The following is a 24,265-nucleotide window of genomic DNA, read 5'->3' as shown; positions in this document are numbered from 1 at the left end:
TACACGCCTGCACAAGGCAAGATTGCTTTGCGCAGGCATGTACTATGGAGGACAGAGAATGAACTTCAATCCAATATTGCAGCCAGCATGCAGCCAGCGGGTAAGGAAAGGGTGAATCAAACACCTGAAAACTCCGCCCATATGACCCAAAACCAGTCCCGCCAAATTCAGGTGACAGAGTCCCTTTAAACCAATATTTAGATGTATTACTGCAAATTACTGTACATTGTTGCCACACTTTCATCCAGTCAGCATTCTGTTGTGTCTGACCAGAATTTTCCCTGAAATCATAAAATGTAATATGGAAAAGATCATTTTATTTGTTGTAGTGCATTTCTACCCACATTAGCCTTCTGTTGGAAAATTACTCATAATTACTCGCATTAGTAATTTTAGTTGGTGCATCCCATGCAATTTTAATAGAGATGCACATACTGAACAACTTTTGACTATTCTCCTGAATATTTTCCACATAGTATACCAATGGGTTTTGGCATTTAATGCAGATCTATTAGTAGAGCAGACAGTATCCTTTGCACTTGAACAGTTCTTGGTTTCTTATATTAAACACTTAGATCAGCCATAACATTAAAATCACAATTAACAGTAAGCTTCCTATTGCGTGGGTGAAAAAGCTAATACTTTAGATACTGTAAGTTGTGGTCTACATGGATTGATTACTCTATAGATCGTTGATCAAATTGTGATGTATACAATATGGATGCCATATCAACACCCTAAATTCCCTGCTCTGAATCCATTCTGTAAGTTTTTCTGCAGTGTGGTAGGTTGCAATATTCTACCATGAAAGAGTTACTTGTGTTTTTTTCTTCATCCATTTTCAGAAGCTACTAATAGAGATGAGCTATTGATTTTATTTGTATCAAATTTGTGTTGATTTTTTTAGAATTCCCTAAGCACTGAAAATGTGAACAATTTATGATTTGATTTGTACAGGTTTCCTAAAATGGTTGCTTCTAGTTTACACATTGAAGCATATTACAATATCCAGAGAAAGATTTGTTTCTAGTGCAACTGGATGGGCTTCCAAATACAGTTATATCAAAAAGTTTGGGCATCCCTATTAATCTTAAGCTTAATGTTTTATAAAAATTGTTTTTTTTTTTGCAACAGCTATTTCAGTTTCATATATCTAATAACTGTTGGACATAGTAATGTTTCTGCCTTGAAATGAGGTTTATTGTACTAACAGAAAATGTGCAATCTGCATTCAAACAAAATTTGACAGGTGCATAAGTATGGTCACCCTTATCATTTTTGGTTTTCTAACCTCATTGAGCTTTGAACTTCATAGCCAGGTGTATGCAATCATGAGAAAAGCTACTTAAAGTGGCCACTTGCAAGTTTTCTCCTGTTTGAATCTCCTCTGAAGATTGGCATCATGGGCTCCTCAAAACAACTGTCTAATGATCTGAAAACAAAGATTATTCAACATAGTTGTTCAGGGGAAGGATACAAAAGCTGTCTCGGAGATTTAACCTGTCAATTTCCACTGTGAGGAACATAGTAAGGAAATGGAAGAACACAGGTACAGTTCTTGTTAAGTCCAGAAGTGGCAGGCCAAGAAAAACATCAGAAAGGCAGAGAAGAAGAATGGTGAGATCAGTCAACGACAATCCTCAGACCACCTCCAGAGAGCTGCAGCATCAACTTGCTACAGATGATGTCACTGTGCATCGGTCAACTATACAACGCACTTTGCCCAAGGAGAAGCTGTATGGGAGAGTGATGCGAAAGAAGCCGTTTCTGCAAGCAAGCCACAAACAGAGTCGGCAGAGGTATGCAAAAGCACATTTGGAGAAGCCAATTTCTTTTTGGAAGAAGGTCCTGTGGACTGAAGAAACCAAGATTGAGTTGTTTGGTCATACAAAAAGGCGTTATGCATGGCAGCCAAAAAACACAGCATTCCAAGAAAAACACTTGCTACCCACAGTACAATTTGGTGGAGGTTCCATCATGCTTTGGGGCTGTGTGGCCAATGCCAGCACCGGGAATCTTGTTAAAGTTGAGGGACGCATGGATTCCTCTCAGTATCAGCAGATTCTTGACAATAATGTTCATGAATCAGTGACAAAGTTGAAGTTACGCAGGGGATGGATCTTTCAGCAAGACAATGATCCAAAACACCGCTCCAAATGTACTCAGGCATTCATGCAGAGGAACAATTACACTGTTCTGGAATGGCCATCCCAGTCCCTAGACCTGAATATCATTGAACATCTGTGGGATCATTTGAAGAGGGCTGTCCATGCTAGGCGACCATCAAACTTAACTGAACTGGAATTGTTTTGTAAATAGGAATTGTCAAAAATACCTTCATCCAGGATCCAGGAACTCATTAAAAGCTACATGAAGCGACTAGAGGCTGTTATTTTTGCAAAAGGAGGATCTACTAAATATTAATGTCACTTTTCTGGTGGGGTGCCCATACTTATGCACCTGTCAAATTTTGTTTGAATGCAGATTGCACATTTTCTGTTAGTACAAAAAACCTAATTTCAAGGCAGAAACATTACTGTGTCGAACAGTTAGTAGATATATGAAACTGAAATAGCTGTTGCAAGAAAAACAATTTTTATAAAACATTAAGCTTAAGATTAATTGGGGTGCCCAACCTTTTTCATATAACTGTAATGCCTTGAAACAACCATATCATGTTGCATAAAGCATAAATAGGCATGCCTGGTTGCCTGGTTGCTTGGGAATCTGTTGTGAATTCTTTTGTCGAGCTCCCTCCTGTGGTCATGAATGGTACTTCGGTGAGTTCGGTCCGTGGGCTCCCTCTGGTGGCTGTGAGTGGAGCTGCTGCTTCTGAGGTTCCTTACACACGTGATGTGGTTTATCCTTTGGTTGGCTTCTCTATTTAACTCCACTCAGATCGTTTCTCCATGCCAGCTGTCAATGTTTTAGCATTGGTTCAGTTCCCTCCTGGATCTGTCTGGTGTCCTGTCTTCTCCTGCAGAAGCTAAGTTCCTGATTGTTATTATTGTTCTTGTTTCTTTGTCCAGCTGGTTTTCTTGATTTTGTCTTGCTAGCTGGAAGCTCTGGGATGCAGGGTGGCACTCCCCGCACCGTGAGTCGGTGCGGAGGACCCTTTTGCACACTCTGCGTAGGTTTTTGTGCTGACCACAAAGATTCCTTTCCTATCCTCTGTCTATTTAGTAAGTCGTGCCTCCATTTGCTGAAACGTCAGCGCTCTTCAGATATTCTGGGTCTTGCACTGAGCACGGCGACTGTGAAGAGCGGTATTGTTACTACCATCACCGCTCTTCAGAGTCGCTGGGTCTCGCCAAGTCTGGGCTAGTAGGGGAGTCTGATAAACACCTCTTCATTACGTACACCAGGGATTGATAGCAGCTGACATTACGCAGCTGACATCAACCCTAAAAATCATTACACATACCAGAATTAAATGCTCTGGCGGCTGGGAAAAGCAGTAGAGTTAGAGCTATTTCCAGGCGCCTGGTGCTAACTGCAACTGTCATCATCCTTGCCTGGTCTCCCTGTGAAGCATTTCTGCTGTATTTACATGCACTGATCTCAGGCCGCTAAGCAAGTATGATCGACAATACTGAAGTCGTTCGCTTGTTTCCTGGCCTCTTTACACCAACTGAGAAAGAATGAAGGGAACACAACAATCACATTTAGATCAATCTGTCCCCATACAGTATCATGTTATCAGCAGCACATCTACAGTTTACACCAGTGATGTGCTGCTGAGAACAAGGATTTCTGTCCCCACATAAACAATTCAATCACTCGATGAATAGGCAGCATTTTGCTTGTTTAGTATAATACACCCCATAGTCCTCCATATATTATAATGTGCACCTCTGTCCTCCATATAGTATAATACACTCCTCATAGTCCTCCATATATTAAAATACACTGCAATTCCTCCATATAGTATAATACACTCCTCAGTTCTCCATATAGTATAATGTACTGGCACAGTCCTCCATATAGTATAATACACTCCTCAGTCCTCCAAATAGTATAACACATTCCTCTTAGTGCTCCATATAGTATAATGCAGGGCATTGTCATCCATGTAGTACAATTCACTTCCCATAGTATAATGCACCCCACAGTTCTTCATATAGTATAATGTATTCCCCATAGTCCTCGATACAGTATAATGCAGCCCACATATAGTATAATGATGCCACCCCAGAGTATAATGCAGCCACCCTACAGAATATATTGTAGCCCCCTGAGTATAATGTAACCCCCCAGAGAATATAATGCAGCCCCACTCATATAGTATAATGCAGACCCTGCATACATAATATATGGTAGCTTCTCGTAGAACATAATGCAGCCCTCCATAGAACATAATATAGCCTTACCATAGAATATAATATAGCACCCCATAGAATGTAATACATCCCCCCATAGAATGTAATACAGCCCACCTCCCCATAGAATATAATACAGCCCCCATAGAATATAATGTAGCCCCCATAGAATGTAATACAGACCCCCATAGAATGTAATACACACCCCCATAGAATGTAATACAACCCTCCCACATAGAATGTAATGCAGCCCTCCCCATATAATGTAATACAACCCCTCCATAGAATGTAATGCAGCCAGCCCCCATAGAATGTAATGCAGCCAGCCCCCATAGAATGTAATGCAGCACAGCCCCCATAGAATGTAATACAGCACAGCCCCCATAGAATGTAATGCAGCCAGCCCCCATAGAATGTAATGCAGCACAGCCCTCATAGAATGTAATACAGCACAGCCCCTATAGAATGTAATGCAGCACAGCCCCCATAGAATGTAATGCAGCCAGCCCCCATAGAATGTAATGCAGCCAGCCCCCATAGAATGTAATGCAGCCAGCCCCCATAGAATGTAACGCAGCACAGCCCTCATAGAATGTAATGCAGCCAGCCTCCATAGAATGTAATGCAGCCAGCCCCCATAGAATGTAATGCAGCACAGCCCCCATAGAATGTAATGCAGCACAGCCCCCATAGAATGTAATGAAGCACAGTCCCATAGAATGTAATGCAGCCAGCCCCCATAGAATGTAATGCAGCCAGCCCCTATAGAATGTAATGCAGCACAGCCCCCATAGAATGTAATACAGCACAGCCCCATACAATGTAATTCAGCCCCCCCAATAACCCCACAATCTAGTTATCACTCATTGATATATTTAAAAAAAAAAACCACTCACCTCTCCTCGTGCCCCGCGCTGCTCCCGGCTCCGGTGTCAGCAGCTGCATTCTGCCCGCCCGACACACAGCAGGTGCGCGATGTTATGACATCATCGCGCACCCGCAGTGTCAAAGGCAGAGCGGGTAATGATGAGAGAGGGAGCGACAGCCGACGCTCTCTCCTCCATCATTGCATTCAACTGTACTGGAGTCATAGATGCCGATATAGTTGAATGCGGCGGCGCTGGCGGGGGGAAGAGTCGGCACTGGCGAGCGGCTCACGACTGCCACCGGCCCTTCAGGCATCTCCCAAAAATGCCCGATGGCCAGTCCAGCCCTGATTTAAAGCTATTCAAATTTTGGAAGCTATTCAAATCTTTGAAACTTCAAAATCTGAGTCCCAAAATATCCCAGCCTTCATCAGATAACATTGTAACAAGTTAGTCAACGTTACAATGTTATACAGTTTAGCTGCCTGTAGATGTACTGCAGTGATTGATGCAATTACTGATCAGTCTATGTGTTTGTAGTTATTTCAAGATTTCTCTTGTTACTTGATATCAAGGAGAAAAAGACCTTTCAAAATGTTCCCCAGTATAAAACACTGTTCCTTGTTTTAATAACACATGCACTCGAACAGTATAATAGTCAAATTATTATTTCAGGTTTGCATTTCATCCTCTTTATATTCTAGATAGATTATGTTCATTCTATGCCATTTGTTCTCAAAATTGTAGAATACCGTATTTGAAATGCATAGTATGCTGCCACTACCAGTGATGAGAGCTAAAGCCATGCCAGACAGTATAAATTTAGCACTTTGATGAATAAAATTTGCATATTTATTTGACAGTAGAAATAATATAAAATAGACTTGATATTTCTTTATGTTCTGTTGGTGGTAGAATTAAACCATCAAAATGTATACAAGGAAAATTCCAACCCTTTTATTATGCTGCACAGTAGAATCTGTATAATTAGTTGTGAGCTGCTTCAGTTTAATCCTACTTTATAGAGATATGTTACAGTATGAGAAAGAAAACAACAGGAAAAACTATGTTTCATACTTCGAACAAAATTAGGTACAAACATAATCAATCTACCCTGTTAGTTCCTACGGATAGATTGCAATACATTTGTACAAGAAAAACACATTTTTATTGTCAACTCTTTGACTCTGTGGCTAGAAGCTATGTTATAGCACCCCAGTTCTCCAATCTACACCCCAGTGCTGTGGTCTATATAAGAATAGTTCTGCCTTATATACATACTACTTCCACTTACATCCATATTTACAGTACCATGAGAATTACTATAAGGGTCATAAATCTAAACCCGTCTGTAGAATACATATAGAAGAACACTAATCATATGCATTACGGGCACTTGCAGTGCATTTGAAAAGTGAGGTTTTCAGATCCGAATGATAACAGTGGAATTAAAATGGAAACGCTGATTGAATAAATATCAATGTATGTTATGTTTATGAAAAATGGCCCATTATTGAACTGTCTTTTGCAATATTTATCAAAACTGTCAGAATTTTATAATGAGTTTTCAATAAATTGATCTTTTAAAATGTATTGTCAGCGAAGCTGCAATGTGGCTAGTCAAAGGGTTAAGACTAGAGTAGTAATGTGCATGTGTGTATACAGTATATACAGTGGGGGGAATAAGTGTTTGATTCTTTGCTGATTTTGTAGGTTTATCCACTGACAAAAACATGAACAGTCTATAATTTTAAGGGTAGGTTAATTTTTACATTGGGAGATGAAATATTAAAAATAAAATCCCGAGAATAACGCTGTAATAATAATAATAATCTTTATTTTTATATAGCGCTAACATATTCCGCAGCGCTTTACACACATTATCATTGCTGTCCCCATTGGGGCTCACAATCTAAATTCCCTATCAGTATGTCTTTGGAATGTGGGAGGAAACCGGAGTGCTCGGAGGAAACCCACACAAACACGGAGAGAACATACAAACTCTTTGCAGATGTTGTCCTTAGCGGGGCTTGAACCCAGGACTCCAGCGCTGCAAGGCTGCTGTGCTAACCACTGCGTCACCATGCTGCCCATTGTATACATTATTTAAATTTATTTGCATTTTGCAGTGAGATCATTTAGAGTTCTGGCTCCTAGAGACCAGATAGATGTTCCTATTCAACTCATTACCTGCATTAAAGACATCTTTCTTACATAGTCACTTTTATGAAAGACTCCAGATTCAATTAATCAGTCAGACTCTAACTTCTACAACATGGGCAAGACCAAAGAGCTTTATAAGGATGTCAGTGACAAGATCATAGACTTGCACCAGGCTGGATTGGGCTATAAAACCAGAAGTAAGACTCTGGGTGAGAAGGAGGCAACTGTTGGTGCAATAGTAAGACAATTGAAGGAATACAAAATGACTGTCAATTGACATCGATCTAGGGCACCATGCAAAATCTCACCTCGTGGGGTATCCTTGATCATGAGGAAGGTGAGAGATCAGCCTAAAACTACATGGGGGAAACTTGCTAATGATCTAAAGGCAGCTGGGACCACAGTCACCAAGAAAGCCATTGGTAACACATTATGCCGCAAAGGTTTAAAATTCTGCAGTACTTGTCAGGTCCCCATGCTCAAAAAATCACATGTGCAGGCCCATCTGAATTTTGCCAATGAACACCTGGTTGTGTTATCTGTGAGTTAATGGGAGGAGGTTGTTGTGAGTTCTGTTTTTGGGCTCCCTCTGGTGGTTACTGATGGTACTGGGTGATTTGTGTTCTGCTGTCTCTGGTGTCCACCTGTTCTATTAGTATTTGGGAGTTTCCTATTTAACTGGGCTTTCTTGTCATTTCCCCGCCGGCTATCAAGGTTATCAGAGTGTTTTGTTACCTCAGCTTCTGGCTTCAGTAATCTTCAGGACAAGCTAAGTTTTTGATTTTCTTGTTCCACGTTTTGATTTATTTTTGTCTTGTCCAGCTTGCATATAATTGTTTCTTTGCTGCTGGTTGCTCTAGCGGGCTGTAATTGCTCCTCATGTTCCATGAGTTGGAACATGAGTTCAAGTAATTACAGGATGGTTTTTTGAAGGGTTTTTTGCTGACCGCGCAGTTTACTTTTGTATCCTCTGCTATCTAGTTTTAGCGGGCCTCATTTTGCTGAATTTGATTTCATACTGTGTATGTGCCTTCCTCTCATTTCATCGTCATCATATGTGGGGGGCTGCTATTTCTGTGGGGTATTTCTCTGGAGGCAAGAGAGGTCTGTGTTTCTTCTAATAGGGGAAGTTAGATCTTCGGCTGGTGCGAGACGTCTAGGATCAACGTAGGCACGTTCCCCGGCTACTGTTATTTGTGTGTTCAGGTATAGGGTTGCGGTCAGCTCAGGTTCCATCACCCTAGAGCTCGTTGGTGCTTGTCCTTTTGTGATTCCCTGCCATTGGAATCATGACAGTATAGCCGGCCACAAAATGTTTGGGCTGAAGTAGGAGGAAAAGTAGTCTGAGGAAGTTTTTTTTTTTTTTCCTCCTCTTAATCCTTGAATGGCTCTGACCTTAGCTGTTTATCATGGACGTCCAGAGTTTAGCTTCCAGCTTGAATAATCTTGCTGCTAAGGTTCAAAATATACAAGATTTTGTTGTACATGCTCCTATGTCTGATCCTAGAATTCCTATTCCAGAGTTCTTTGCTGGAGATAGATCTAGTTTTCTGAATTTTAGGAACAATTGCAAGCTGTTCCTTTCTTTGAAATCTCGCTCTTCTGGAGACCCTGCTCAGCAGGTTAAGATTATTATATCTTTCCTGCGGGGTGACCCTCAAAATTGGGCATTTGCATTGGCACCAGGGGATCCTGCGTTGCTTAATGTGGATGCGTTTTTTCTGGCATTGGGTTTGCTCTATGAGGAACCTAACCAAGAGATTCAGGCTGAAAAAGCTTTATTAGCTCTCTCTCAGGGGCAAGATGAAGCAGAAATATATTGTCAAAAATTTCGGAAATGGTCAGTGCTTACTCAGTGGAATGAGTGCGCCTTGGCTGCAAAGTTCAGAGATGGCCTTTCTGAGGCCATTAAAGATGTTATGGTGGGGTTCCCTGCGCCTACGGGTCTGAATGAGTCTATGACTATGGCTATTCAGATTGATCGGCGTTTACGGGAGCGCAAACCTGTGCACCATTTGGCGGTGTCTTCTGAACAGGCACTTGAGACAATGCAATGTGATAGAGTTCAGTCTAGAAGTGAACGGCAAAACTATAGGCGGAAAAATGGGTTGTGCTTTTATTGTGGTGATTCAGCTCATGTTATATCAGCATGCTCTAAACGCACAAAAAAGGTTGATAAGTCTGTTGCCATTAGTACGTTACAGTCTAAGTTCATTCTGTCTGTGACTCTAATTTGCTCATTATCATCCATTTCCGTCGATGCCTATGTAGCTTCAGGCGCTGCCCTGAGTCTTATGGATTGGTCATTTGCCAAGCGATGTGGGTTTAGTCTTGAGCCTCTGGAAGTCCCTATTCCTTTGAAGGGAATTGACTCTACACCTTTAGCTATGAATAAACCTCAGTACTGGACACAAGTGACCATGCGTATGACTCCCGTTCATCAGGAGGTGATTCGCTTCCTGGTGTTGTATAATTTACATGATGTTCTAGTACTTGGTCTGCCATGGTTACAAACTCATAATCCAGTCCTTGACTGGAAAACAATGTCTGTGTTAAGCTGGGGATGTCAGGGGGTTCATGATGATGCACCTCCGATTTCTATCGCTTCATCTACTCCTTCTGAGGTTCCTGTATTTTTGTCGGATTATCGGGATGTTTTTGAGGAGCCTAAGCTCAGTTCGCTTCCTCCTCACAGGGATTGCGATTGTGCTATAGATTTAATTCCTGGTAGTAAATTTCCTAAAGGTCGTTTGTTCAATCTGTCAGTGCCAGAGCATACTGCTATGCGGGATTATGTTAAGGAGTCCTTGGAAAAGGGACATATCCGTCCATCTTCGTCCCCTTTGGGAGCAGGTTTTTTTTTCGTGGCCAAGAAAGATGGGTCCTTGAGACCTTGTATAGATTATCGTCTTTTGAATGAGATCACCGTAAAATATCAGTATCCTTTGCCTTTGTTGACTGATTTGTTTGCTCGCATTAAGGGGGCTAAATGGTTCACTAAGATTGATCTCCGGGGTGCGTATAATCTTATACGAATAAAGCAAGGTGATGAGTGGAAAACCGCATTTAATACGCCTGAGGGCCATTTTGAGTAATTGGTAATGCCTTTCGGACTTTCTAATGCTCCTTCAGTCTTCCAGTCCTTTATGCACGATATTTTCCGTGAATATCTGGATAAATTTATGATTGTGTATTTGGATGATATTTTGGTTTTTTCTGATGACTGGGAGTCTCATGTTCAGCAGGTCAGGAAGGTGTTTCAGGTCCTGCAGGCTAATTCCTTGTTTGTAAAGGGCTCAAAGTGTCTCTTTGGAGTCCAGAAGATTTCTTTCTTGGGGTATATTTTTTCCCCTTCTACTATTGAGATGGATCCCGTCAAGGTTCGGGCTATTTGTGACTGGACGCAGCCTGCATCTCTTAAGAGTTTGCAGAAGTTCTTGGGCTTTGCTAATTTCTATCGTCGTTTTATAACTAATTTTTCTAGTGTTGTTAAGCCTTTGACGGATTTGACTAAGAAGGGTGCTGATGTTGCTGATTGGTCTCCTGCGGCTTTGGAGGCCTTTCAGGAACTTAAACGCCGGTTTTCTTCTGCTCCTGTGTTGCGTCAGCCTGATGTTTCGCTTCCTTTCCAAGTTGAGGTTGATGCTTCCGAGATTGGAGCGGGGGCGGTTTTGTCACAGAGAAGCTCCGATTGCTCGGTGATGAAGCCATGTGCGTTCTTTTCTAGAAAATTTTCACCCGCTGAGCAGAATTATGATGTGGGTAATCGGGAACTTTTGGCCATGAAGTGGGCATTTGAGGAGTGGCGTCATTGGCTGGAGGGTGCTAGACATCGTGTGGTGGTCTTGACTGATCACAAAAATCTGATTTACCTTGAGTCTGCCAGGCGTCTGAATCCTAGACAGGCTCGTTGGTCACTGTTTTTCTCTCGTTTCAATTTTGTGGTTTCATACCTGCCAGGTTCAAAGAATGTGAAGGCGGATGCTCTTTCTAGGAGTTTTGTGCCTGACTCCCCTGGAAATTCTGAGCCCACTGGTATCCTTAGGGATGGGGTGATTTTGTCGGCCGTATTCCCAGACTTGCGACGTGCTTTGCAGGAGTTTCAGGTGGGTAAACCTGATCGTTGTCCGCCTGAGAGACTGTTTGTTCTGGATAGCTGGACCAGTAGAGTCATCTCTGAGGTCCATTCTTCTGCATTGGCAGGTCATCCTGGAATATTTGGTACTAGAGACTTGGTGGCCAGGTCTTTTTGGTGGCCTTCCTTGTCTAGGGATGTGCGTTCTTTTGTGCAGTCTTGTGAGGTTTGTGCTCGGGCTAAGCCTTGCTGTTCTCGAGCCAGTGGATTGTTGTCACCTTTGCCTATCCCGAAGAGGCCTTGGACGCACATTTCCATGGACTTTATTTCGGATCTCCCTGTCTCTCAAAAAATGTCCGTCATCTGGGTTGTGTGAGACCGCTTTTCTAAAATGGTTCATCTTGTACCCTTGCCTAAGTTGCCTTCCTCCTCTGAGTTGGTCCCTCTGTTTTTCCAGAACGTGGTTCGTTTGCATGGGATTTCGGAGAACATCGTTTCTGACAGGGGATCCCAGTTTGTGTCTAGATTTTGGCGGACGCTCTGTGCTAAGATGGGCATTGATTTGTCCTTTTCGTCTGCATTCCACCCTCAGACGAATGGCCAGACGGAGCGAACTAATCAGACCTTGGAAACTTATTTGAGGTGTTTTGTTTCTGCTGATCAGGATGACTGGGTTACCTTTTTGCCGCTGGCCGAGTTTGCCCTTAATAATCGGGCTAGTTCTGCTACCTTGGTTTCTCCTTTCTTTTGTAATTCGGGGTTTCATCCTCGTTTTTCCTCTGGTCAGGTGGAGCCTTCTGATTGTCCTGGAGTGGACATGGTGGTGGATAGGTTGCATCAGATTTGGAGTCATGTGGTGGACAATTTGAAGTTGTCCCAGGAGAAGGCTCAGCAGTTTGCTAATCGCCGTCGCCGCGTGGGTCCTCGACTTCGTGTTGGGGACTTGGTGTGGTTGTCTTCTCGTTTTGTTCCTATGAAGGTCTCCTCTCCTAAGTTCAAGCCTCGGTTCATCGGTCCTTATAGGATCTTGGAAATTCTTAACCCTGTGTCGTTTCGTTTGGATCTCCCGGCATCGTTTGCTATTCATAATGTGTTCCATCGGTCGTTGTTGCGGAGGTATGAGGTACCTGTTGTTCCTTCGCCTGAGCCTCCTGCTCCAGTGCTGGTGGAGGGAGAATTGGAGTATGTTGTGGAGAAGATCTTGGATTCTCGTGTTTCCAGACGGAAACTCCAATATTTGGTCAAGTGGAAGGGTTATGGTCAGGAGGATAATTCTTGGGTGGTTGCCTCTGATGTTCATGCTGATGATTTGGTCCGCGCTTTTCATAGGGCTCATCCTGGTCGCCCTGGTGGTTCTCGTGAGGGTTCGGTGACCCCTCCTCAAGGGGGGGGTATTGTTGTGAGTTCTGTTTTTGGGCTCCCTCTGGTGGTTACTGATGGTACTGGGTGATTTGTGTTCTGCTGTCTCTGGTGTCCACCTGTTCTATTAGTATTTGGGAGTTTCCTATTTAACCAGGCTTTCTTGTCATTTCCCCGCCGGCTATCAAGGTTATCAGAGTGTTTTGTTACCTCAGCTTCTGGCTTCAGTAATCTTCAGGACAAGCTAAGTTTTTGATTTTCTTGTTCCACATTTTGATTTATTTTTGTCTTGTCTAGCTTGCATATAATTGTTTCTTTGCTGCTGGTTGCTCTAGCGGGCTGTAATTGCTCCTCATGTTCCATGAGTTGGAACATGAGTTCAAGTAATTACAGGATGGTTTTTTGAAGGGTTTTTTGCTGACCGCGCAGTTTACTTTTGTATCCTCTGCTATCTAGTTTTAGCGGGCCTCATTTTGCTGAATCTGATTTCATACTGTGTATGTGCCTTCCTCTCATTTCACCGTCATTATATGTGGGGGGCTGCTATTTCTGTGGGGTATTTCTCTGGAGGCAAGAGAGGTCTGTGTTTCTTCTAATAGGGGAAGTTAGATCTTCGGCTGGTGCGAGACGTCTAGGATCAACGTAGGCACGTTCCCCGGCTATTGTTATTTGTGTGTTCAGGTATAGGGTCGCGGTCAGCTCAGGTTCCATCACCCTAGAGCTCGTTGGTGCTTGTCCTTTTGTGATTCCCTGCCATTGGAATCATGACAGGAGGTGCTGTTGTTACATGAAGCAAAAATTGAGGTCTTTGGCATTAACTTGCAGTGTTTGGAGGGAGAGAAATGCTGCCTATGACCCAAAGAACACTGTCCCCACTGTCAAGCATGGAGGTGGAAACATTTTGTTTTGGGGGTGTTTCTCTACTAAGGGCACAGGACCACTTCACTGCATCAATGGGAGAATTGATGGAGCCATGAACCGTAAAGTCCTGAGTGACAACCTCCTTCCCTTCGCCAGGACATTAAAAATGGGTTGTGGCTGGATCTTCCAGGAAGACAATGACCCAAAACATACAGCCAAGGAAACAAAGGAGTGGCTCAAAAAGAAGCACATTAAGGTCATGGAGTGGCCTAGCCAGACTCCAGACCTTAATCCCATAGAAAACTTATGGAGGGAGTTGAAGCTCCGAGTTGCCAAGCGACAGCCTCAAAATCTTAATGATTTAGAGATGATCTGCAAAGAGGAGTGGACCAAAATTCCTCCTGACGTGCGCAAACCTCATATATATACATATACAGTACAGACCAAAAGTTTAGACACACCTTCTCATTTAAAGATTTTTCTGTATTTTCATGTCTATGAAAATTGTAAATTCACACTGATGGCATCAAAACTATGAATTAACACATGTGGAATTATATACTTAACAAAAAAGTGTGAAACAACTGAAAATATGACTTACATTCTAGGTTCTTCAAAGTAACCACTTTTTGCTTTGATGACTGCTTTGCACACTCTTGGCACTCTCTTGATGAGCTTCAAGAGGTAGTCCCCGAGAATGGTCTTCCAACAATCTTGAAGGAATTCCCGGAGATGCTCAGCACTTGTTGGCCCTTTTGCCATTGCTTTGCGGTCCAGCTCACCCCAAACCATCCACCCCAGGTCATCTGGCGTAGCACCCCATCATTCTCCTTCTTGGTCAAAAAGCCCTTACACAGCCTGGAGGTGTGTTTGGGGTCATTGTCCTTTAGAAAAATAAATGAAGGTCCAACTAAGCGCAAACCGAATGGAATGGCATGCCGATGCAAGATGCTGTGGTAGCCATGCTAGCTCAGTATGCCTTCAATTTTGAATAAATCCCCAACAGTCTAACCGGCAAAGCGCCCCCACACCATCACACCTCCTCCTCCATGCTTCATGGTGAGAACCAGGCATGTAGAGTCCATCCGTTCACCTTTTCTGCGTCGCACAAAGACACGGTGGTTGGAACCAAAGATCTCAAATTTGGACTCATCAGACCAAAGCACAGATTTCCAATGGTCTAATGTCCATTCCTTGTGTTCTTTAGCCCAAACAAGTCTCTTTTGCTTGCTTCCTGTCCTTAGCAGTGGTTTCCTAGCAGCTATAGCAGCTATTTTACCATGAAGGCCTGCTGCACAAAGTCTCCTCTTAACAGTTGTTGTAGAGATGTGTCTGCTGCTGGTTACTCGGAGAAACTTATCCTCAGAAGCAGAGGTGACTCTTGGTCTTCCTTTCCTGGGGCGGTCCTCATGTGAGCCAGTTTCTTAGTAGCGCTTGATGATTTTTGCCACTACACTTGGGGACACTTTCAAAGTTTTCCCAATTTTTCAGACAGACTGACCTTCATTTCTTAAAGTAATGATGGCCACTCGTTTTTCTTTACTTAGTTGTTTTTTTCTTGCCATAATACAAATTCTAACTGTCTATTCAGTAGGACCATCAGCTGTGTATCCACCAGACTTCTGCACAACACAACTGATGGTCCCAAACCCATTTATAAGGCAAGAAATCCCACTTATTAAACCAGACAGTGCACACCTGTGAAGTAAAATCCATTTCCGGTGACTACCTCTTGAAGCTCATCAAGAGAATGCCAAGAGCGTGCAAAGCAGTCATCAAAGCAAAAGGTGGCTACGTTGAAGAACTTAGAATATAAGACATATTTTCAGTTGTCTCACACTTTTTTTGTTAAGTATATAATTCCACATCTGTTATTTCATAGTTTTGATGCCTTCAGTGTGAATTTACAATTTTCATAGTCATGAAAATACAGAAAAATCTTTAAATGAGAAGGTGTGTCCAAACCTTTGCTCTGTACTGTATTTCACAAAGTTTCTGGTTTTCAAGTGTACTATTCTTTTTTGAAACAATAAATAAATTAACGGGCACTTAAAGAACAAGGACGTAATGGAACATTGAAAAAGCAAGATGTAACGTAAAGTAACTTTAGATTCAGTAAGCGAATAAATTATAATGGCAGTTCTGTGAAAAGGTGTTTATGACCTTTAAAGCCATGTATGCATTGAAATAAAGAATGTAAAGGCAGTCTTTGAAATAACATAATAGAATTTTAAACTTGTACTCGATGGGAATATTTCCTTACATCACCTCAAGTGAATTAAGCACAAATGACAAAAGGAACAATTGGAAGTCATAGGATGTAAACAGACATAAATTGTGATGTGCAATTTGTTGCAAGTCACAATGTAGACTCAGCCTTGAACTGTATAAAGAATGTAATTCTATGAATCTCACACATTGTATAATGAAGCTACCTACAATGACCTGCCTCAAAACAATGTAAATGTCAAGTCCCATTGCTTTATTCTACTGACAGATGCTGAATGGTGCAAGCTTGCCTCCTTCGTAAGAACCACTGGACCATTTAAATGTTGGAGTTGACCGACCAACCAAAAGAGAAAGTTTGACTTACTCATTTATTTGCTGACCACAATCCCTAAAGCATTTTATTATTTTAATACCAGGTGATTCAGTTCATTAGTATTAGTAGATGTGTACTACATATAAAGCATCAATGGAAAGCTTAGGGATAGTACTATATCAATCCTACAACAATGGATACCACCATGGCTTTTACCCAGAAGTTCCATTATAAGACACAGTTAATCTTGACAGACCTTCGGTTTGCAATCCTGTCTCTATAGGAAACATGGACTTTTTTTATAACATTTTTGCTGGTTGCTTAGTAACCAGTCCCGATAATCTACTTCACAGGATTAGTTCCAGTACCTGAATAATTGTTTTCTTTTGCTGACAGCTGCTGGAGCCGGCACTGGCTGCAGCATTTGTAGTGGAACTAGAATAATCAACTATACTACCGTCCAGCTCCATTAAGTGAGAGCCCTGGGAATAAATCTTATGGGAAACATACCTGGTTATTTAAACAGGATCAAATACTTGTTTCATAAGGACCAGAAATTACACAACACTTTTGTGAATAATCTTGCACACACCACTGAACACAAAAAAAGATATTGATTTTGTCAACAAATAACTTATACTTCTTGGATTGCATTTTTTAACTAAAAAGTCCAACAGGATTATTTATAGCACCATCCAAAAATGTATTATTGCAATTAAAGCCTATTTAGAGCATGTGCTATTTAATATTGCATGTTAGAATTATTTAGTTGTATTTTCTGAATTATCAATGTTTTCCAACCTAAATTCTATATGGATTTATAAATTAAAAGGTCAATCGAGTGTCACCTAATTCTGCATCTGAAGGTGAGCAGCACCCGTTATGATGTGTCTGCAGGTGTCTGTCATGCATGGTATCTGCTGCCTATAGTCATGCCCGAAAGTGTTGGCACTCTTAAAATTGTTTGAAAAAATGAAGTATTTCTCCCAATTATTGCATTTACACATGTTTTGTTATACACATGTTTATTTCCTTTGTGTGAGTGGAAACAACACAAAAAAAATGAAGAAAAAAAGGTAAATTGGAATTAATTCCATATAAAACCCCAACATTTTGCTGGACAAATTGTTGGCAGCTTTCCAAAATTGTGGATAAACAACTTTGTTTCAAGCATGCGACGCTCATTCAAACTCACCTGTGGCAAGTAATATATCTTTGTTTTTTTATTTATATACTGGAATATAGCAGTGCTGCTAGCCACCAAAAACAATTGTACTTGTGTGTATGCTGAAATTAATATTTTGAACTGATGAATACAGTTAAGAAGAAATGCATCACAAAAGGGATTTGATACGGAGTGGACACTAAATCAGCCATTCTTTTTAGGAAAAATACCAGCAGGTTCATAGGAAGTCTGATATATTTTTTATTAACAATCCATGGAGTAATGGTTGCACACTACAATTTTTGTCCACCCAGGAGATTTCAAATACCACGCTCCTTGCAGCAATTATCAGTGTGAACAACATTTATGGCTAAAATACTGGAGATATAGTGAAAAATGCAGTTATTGATTGTCAGAATGCTCTCTTGGATATTGTATAAAATTGTCTGTTGTAAGAAAACCTACAATGGGTACAGATAGTATTGAGACCCCTTTAAATTTTCACTCTTCGTTTCATTGCAGCCATTTGATAAATTCAAAAAAGTTCATTTTTTTCTCATTAATGTACACTCTGCACCCCATTTTGACTAAAAAGACAGAAATGTAGAATTTTTTGCAAATTTATTAAAAACAAAAAACTGAAATATCACATGGTCATAAGCATTCAGACCCTTAGCTCAGTATTGAGTAGAAGCACCCTTTTGAGCTAGTACATCCATGAGTCTTCTTTGGGAATGATGCAACAAGTTTTTCACACGTGGATTTGGGGATCCTCTGCCATTCTTATTTGCAGATCCTCTCCAGTTCCATCAGGTTGGATGGTTAATGTTGGTGGACAGCCATTTTCCGGTCTCTCCAAAGATGCTCAATTGGGTTTAGGTCTGGGCTCTGGCGGTGCCAGTCAAGAATGGTCACAGAGTTGTTCTGAAGCCACTCCTTTGTTATTTTAGCTGTGTGCTTAGGTTCATTGTCTTTTTGGAAGGTGAACCTTCTGCCAAGTCTGAGGTCCAGAGCGCTCTGGAAGAGGTTTTCATCCAAGATATCTCTGTACTTGGCTGTATTCATGTTTCCTTCAATGACAACCAGTCGTATTGTCCCTGCAGCTTAAAAACACCCCCATAGCATGATGCTGCCACCACCATGTTTCACTGTTGGAATTGTGTTGGGCAGGTGATGAGCAGTGCCTGGTTCTCTCCACACATACTGCTTAGAAATATCACCAGAAAGGTCTATCTTCATCTCATCAGACCAGAGAATCTTATTTCTCATAGTCTGGGAGTCCTTCATGTGTTTTTCAGCAAACTCTATGCGGTCTTTTATATGCCTTGCACTGAGGAGAGGCTTCTGTTGAGCTACTCTGCAATAAAGGCCTGACAGGTGGAGGGATGCAGTGATAGTTGACTTTGTGAAACTTTCTCCCATCTCCCTACTGCATCTCTGGATCTCAGCCACAGTGATCTTGGGGTTCTTCTTTACCTCTCTCACCAAGGCTCTTCTCCCATGATTGTTCAGTTTGTCTGGATGGCCAGTTCTAAGAAGACTTCTGGTGGTCCCAAACTTCTTCCATTTAAGGGTTACGGAGGCCACTGTGCTCTTAGGAACCTTGAGTACTGCAGAAATTCTGTTGTAACCATGGCCAGATCTGTGCCTTGCCACAATTCTGTCTTTGAGCTCCTTGGCCAGTTCCTTTGACTTCATGATTCTCATTTGGTCTGACATGCACTGTGAGCTGTGAGGTCTTATGTAGACATGTGTGTGCCTTTCCAAATCAAGTCCTATCAGTTTGAATACATCTGGACTCCAATAAAGGAGTAGAACCATCTCATGGAGGATCACTAGGAAATGGACAGCATGTAACTTAAATTTGAAAGTATGAGCAAAGGATCTGAATACTTATGACCATGTGATATTTCAGTTTTTATTTTTTAATAAATTTGCAAACATTTCTACATTTCTGTTTTTTTTCAGTCAAGATGGGGTTCAGAGTGTACATTAATGAGATAAAATGAACTTTTTTGAATGTACCAAATGGATGCAATGAAACAAAGAGTGAAAAATGTAAATGGGTCTGAATACTTTCCATACCCACTGTATGTACATACATTACTTCAGTTGTTATATTTGACTCTGCCTAAATCAGTCTGTATAATTAACTGATCTGCGCACTGTAAAAACTTTGATAATGTAATCTCCCAACTCTTGACTAGAAGAGCCAAATAACATTTTGGGATGTCATAGCGGACCTCCTGCAGCATTCTACCTTGTCCCAGTGATGCTCTATATGACAAAGATCTTGTTATGTGAAGGTTAGTGAAGTGGTAAAAACTTTCTGCCAGTTCCTGGAACTAATGAAAATCGATTAGGACACCGCGCTAGCTAGATGAAGTAACAATCAATGAGAGGGAAAGGAGCAAGGGACGGGTGCCGCACAGAACCAAATTGCCTACGTGTTTCGAAGGTCTCCGGACCTTCTTCGTCAGGGCCGGAGACCTTCGAAACGCGTAGGCAATTTGGTTCTGTGCGACACCTGTCCCTTCCTCCTTTCCCTCTCTTCTAGGTGACGTCACCCAGACCACGCCCCCTTTTTTCACCGCTCTCTGCAGCGGCTTCCTTCCGGCCCACGTGTGCCGGTCACCAGCGCTCCTGGTGCGTGGTGGCTGAGCACCCATCAGGGAGGACGCTCCCTATACCACCAGGTGTCTCTGCCGCCCTCCGCTGTTCCCTTTGTTGGACTCCACAATTTCGGATCCCCGGGCCGCTGGTGATTCCGCTCCTGCTCCCACTCACCACAGGACAGCGCCAGCACCTCCGCTGAAGTTACATCCATACTAGTAAGTGTGCGGTCATTTCATTCCATTCTACACCTGCCACACACTTATATTTCCCCTGTTAGATATTTCTCACTGCGGCTACAGGAGGTATATTTTTCTGCTGGCTCTATGAGCATTTATCCATTTGCCCATTTGGCTTTCCTGACACCTTATTGTGCTATATGTTACCACTGCTGATGGTTACGGCCACTTTTATACTGGACACTTCTCTGACTACATGTCTCCATTGATTGTTACTTCATCTAGCTAGCGCGGTGTCCTAATCGATTTTCATTTTTTCCTGTTACCACTTGACAGACTTAGCACAGTAGCTGTCTAGGCACCTGCAGCTTTCTAGTATACCCCCCCCCCCCGGGAGCGCCGGTGTGTTTCTATCTTTTTGTGAGTTCCTGGAACTAATTTATATCATAAAACTATGTGACATGGTGAATTGGTCTGATCATTGTGCCTTGCTGCGATAGGGTAAACAGCTGCCGTTAAGGGATGAACTTGATTGAGCACAATGTTTACTGTAGATAAATTCTATTGTCTAAATATTAGAAGACCCAGGTTACACCAAGAAAACAACAAAAAACTGACTGGAACATCCAAGCTAGTGTGGATAGGTGCTAACTTAGCAGCAGCTACCTCCATGTACAATATACAAAAAAAAGTTGCACTCTATCGTGCTAAAGCATGTCAATATGAAATATATGAAATATGAATAGCTATACAGCTTCTGAATTCTAGAAAAAAAATAGATGCTTTGCACACAATTTGGCCAAGTTATTTCTGCCCAACAACCATTGTCAAGGTGGTCTCATAAAAAACCTGATGGGTCCCTAGTCCCTACAAGTATGAATACTTCTCTTAGGCTGATGTCTTAGCATGATAGATTGCAAATGTTTTGTATATTGTACATGGAGGTAGCTGCTCCTAAGTTGGCACCTATTCACAAAAGCTTGGATGTGCCAGTCAGTTTTTTGATATTTATACAATAGCTTTCTGACCAAGAATTTCTCCCTTCACCATGTGGTGATTTTAATTACAGCAGTTTCCTACCAACCCATAAATGCAGGCGTTGCTGAGAGAGGTGTCCACATTCACCCAGGAATTCAGACATCAGCCTAAGAGAGGTATTCATACACGTAAGGACTCATCAGTTTTTTTATGAGACCACCTTCATGGTTGATGGGCAGACATAACTTGGCCAAATTGTGCGCAAAGCATCTCATTTTTTTCCAGTATTCAGAAGCCGTATAGCTATTCATATTTCATATTGACATGCTTTAGCACGATAGAGTGTAACTTTTTTTGTATACACCAAGAAAACAATTCCCAGATCATTATCCCACTTCCACCAGTCTGAACTGCTAAAATCTGATAGGGATGGTTTATCAATTGATGTGGATTTTTCCAAAATCCAAACTTCTGCATCAGCATGGTGAAACAGATATCTGTCATTCAATGTTTGCACTCCTCTACCATCTTTAGTCTTACCTTTCTTTTTCCAAGGAACAGTATTGTTACTCAAAATGGTAATCTATTTTGTATGAGGAATGATGAGTTGTGCATTTGGACACATTAATTAGAGTACCAGCATTGTATATGGATAACATCTGTTGTCGAGAAGTTATTTAATACCACTATATTACCATTCGCTGGATTTTTTCACCTTGGTCTTACCATTGTTGGTATACTTTCAACTTAATTAGCCAAGGAAATCTTACAAGGCTGGCAATGTTGCAGATTTCAGCTTTCAGGAGACTCCTTCAGCACTCAGATATTTTGAGAATTATTTTTTTTACTTGGGTCATACAAAATCCATTAACATAATCAACACAACATAAATACAGGAGAGACACACAAACAAACAAGTCGGGAAGGTTATGTGATACAGTGGAGAAAAACTATACACTTTTATAAACTCTAAAAGTTCATACAGTGCCATCTTCTCTCCATCCACTCTAACAGGAAGTGTTGCTATAAATTCAAAAAGAAAATGGCAAAACTGGACTCAGCTAGTCTCACACCAAACAACATGTCTAGTTTGAGTCACTCATACGGCTGGATTTTCCAATTTTAAAACTAATCTATAGAAAGCTTGTTCACTTAATATTATGTTGGAGTCACATGTCTACTTCCAATCTGGGAAGCTTAAATCTTCAAAAGACAAATGTCCTTAGTAAATTGGAATGTTAGGGGTAAGTTTTCTCCTTCTAGAGAGTGACATGCCAGGTCTGGCAAACCAATATGAGAAGACTTAAAGGGAATCTGTCACCTAATTTTGGCCCTATAAGCTTCGCCCACCGCCATCAGGGGTTTACCTAGAGCATTCTGTAAAGCTGTATATAAGCACACAATGTAACCTGAAAGATAAGAAAAACAAGTTAGATTATACTCACCAGGGGGGCAGGTCGATGCGGTCCGCTCCGATGGGCGTCGCAGTCTGGGTCCTGAGCCTCCCATCTTCATATGATGTCGTCCTCTTCCTTGCTGCTGTCGCAGCTCCTGTGCAGGCATAATTCTCAGCCCTGTGGAGGGCAGAGCAAAGTACTTCAGTGTGCAGGCGCTGGGAAAAGTCAGAGAGGCCCAGCGCCTGCGCACTGCAGTACTTTGCTCTGCCCTCAACAGGGCAAATCAGTACACCTGCGCAGGAGCCGTGACACAAGCAAGGAGGATGACGACATCGTATGAAAATGGGAGGCGCCGGACCCGGGCCTGTGATGCCCATCGGACCGAACCGCACCAGACCGCCCCCCCAGGTGAGTATAACGTAACTTGTTTTTCTTATCTTTCAGGTTACATCGGGGGCTTATCTACAGCATTACAGAATGCTGTAGATAAGCCCCTGATGGCAGTGGCTGAAGCCTATAGGGCCAAAATTAGGTGACAGATTCCCTTCAAATGACTTTCATGCTCCTCTGGGAAATTAAATATGCAAATTTTCTTTTTAGAGAGTAAGAGAACTTGAACTCTAGTGCCACCTACTGGAAGTAGCAATCCTACAAGTCAATATTGACCCTTTAATGAGCCTTGCAATAAGACTTAGGATAAAATCCAAATCAGAATCATATTGCAAGGCTCTTTAAAGGGTTGCTATTGACTTGTAGAATTTCTACTTCCATTAGGTGGCACTAGAGTTCAAGTCCTCTTCCTCTCTGAAGAGACAGTTTACAAATTAAATTGGCTAACTAGTTTGTAAATATAAGATCAAAAGTATGTGGATGTTCCTTCTTTGAGTGCTGTGACACATATCATCGCCATACTGTGGAGTGGTAAAAATATGTTTTTCATAGTCATTAATAATATTTTAACTACCAAGCACTAAGATGTTCAAATCTATGTAGATAGGTGAATGCCTAGTGCCAATTATAAAAGATCCTGCACATGGGATATTGGTACTGAGCTTTTTAAAAGATTTTAACTAGCACATTATTTCCAGTAAGTGGTTATGTTAAGAGCATGCAACGACAAATTCATTAATTTGATATTTAGGAACTTAAGAGTCCTAACCTATCAACAAATACCTTTGAAATGAACTGGTGCATGGATTGCAAGCCAGACCTTAAAGGGAATCTCTCACCAGGTATTTTTCTACCCAGTCTGAGAGCAGCATAAAATCGTGTCAGAGGCCTGGATTCCAGGCACGTGTCACTAATTGGGCTGCTTACTGTCACTTTTATAAAATCAATGTTTTCTTTACTGCAGGCCTAGCAGTTGCCTGAATGTTGAGCTATGTATAACTATGCCCACACTAATGATTGGCAGAATTCTGCCTTTGTACAGTGTACAGATAATGCAGTTAATCAGTTGTTGGGACTCAAGAACATTTTTTCTAACTACTAGTCTTGTAATGATAATCTCCTGCTTATAAAATAGTATAGTGATTCTATCAAAACTACAGCGAGCAGCCCAGTAACTGATACATCACTGGAATCAGTCTATCTGTCTCTACACTACACTGCTCTTAGATTTGGTGGCAAAAACCTGGTGACAGATTCCATTTAATGCTCAACCTTTCCAAATCGTAGCATGACTCTACATGTACACCTAGATGGCATAAATCAATATGTAGCTATAATTCCAGAGAAAATGTAAATAG

At 41.6% G+C, this 24,265-nt stretch overlaps 1 protein-coding gene across 1 annotated transcript in view; it reads left to right on the top strand.

The window, feature by feature from the left end:
- CDH18 (cadherin 18) overlaps positions 1-24,265 on the top strand; it is a 1,182,266-nt gene that overhangs the window by 560,190 nt on the left and 597,811 nt on the right. The gene's annotated exons all lie outside the window — the stretch shown is intronic.

This window comes from Ranitomeya imitator, chromosome 6, assembly GCF_032444005.1.
Source record: "Ranitomeya imitator isolate aRanImi1 chromosome 6, aRanImi1.pri, whole genome shotgun sequence".
Taxonomy (NCBI): Eukaryota; Metazoa; Chordata; class Amphibia; order Anura; family Dendrobatidae; genus Ranitomeya; species Ranitomeya imitator.
Note: the sequence above shows the minus strand (reverse complement) of the source record. Positions and strands in the feature narration are given on the sequence as shown.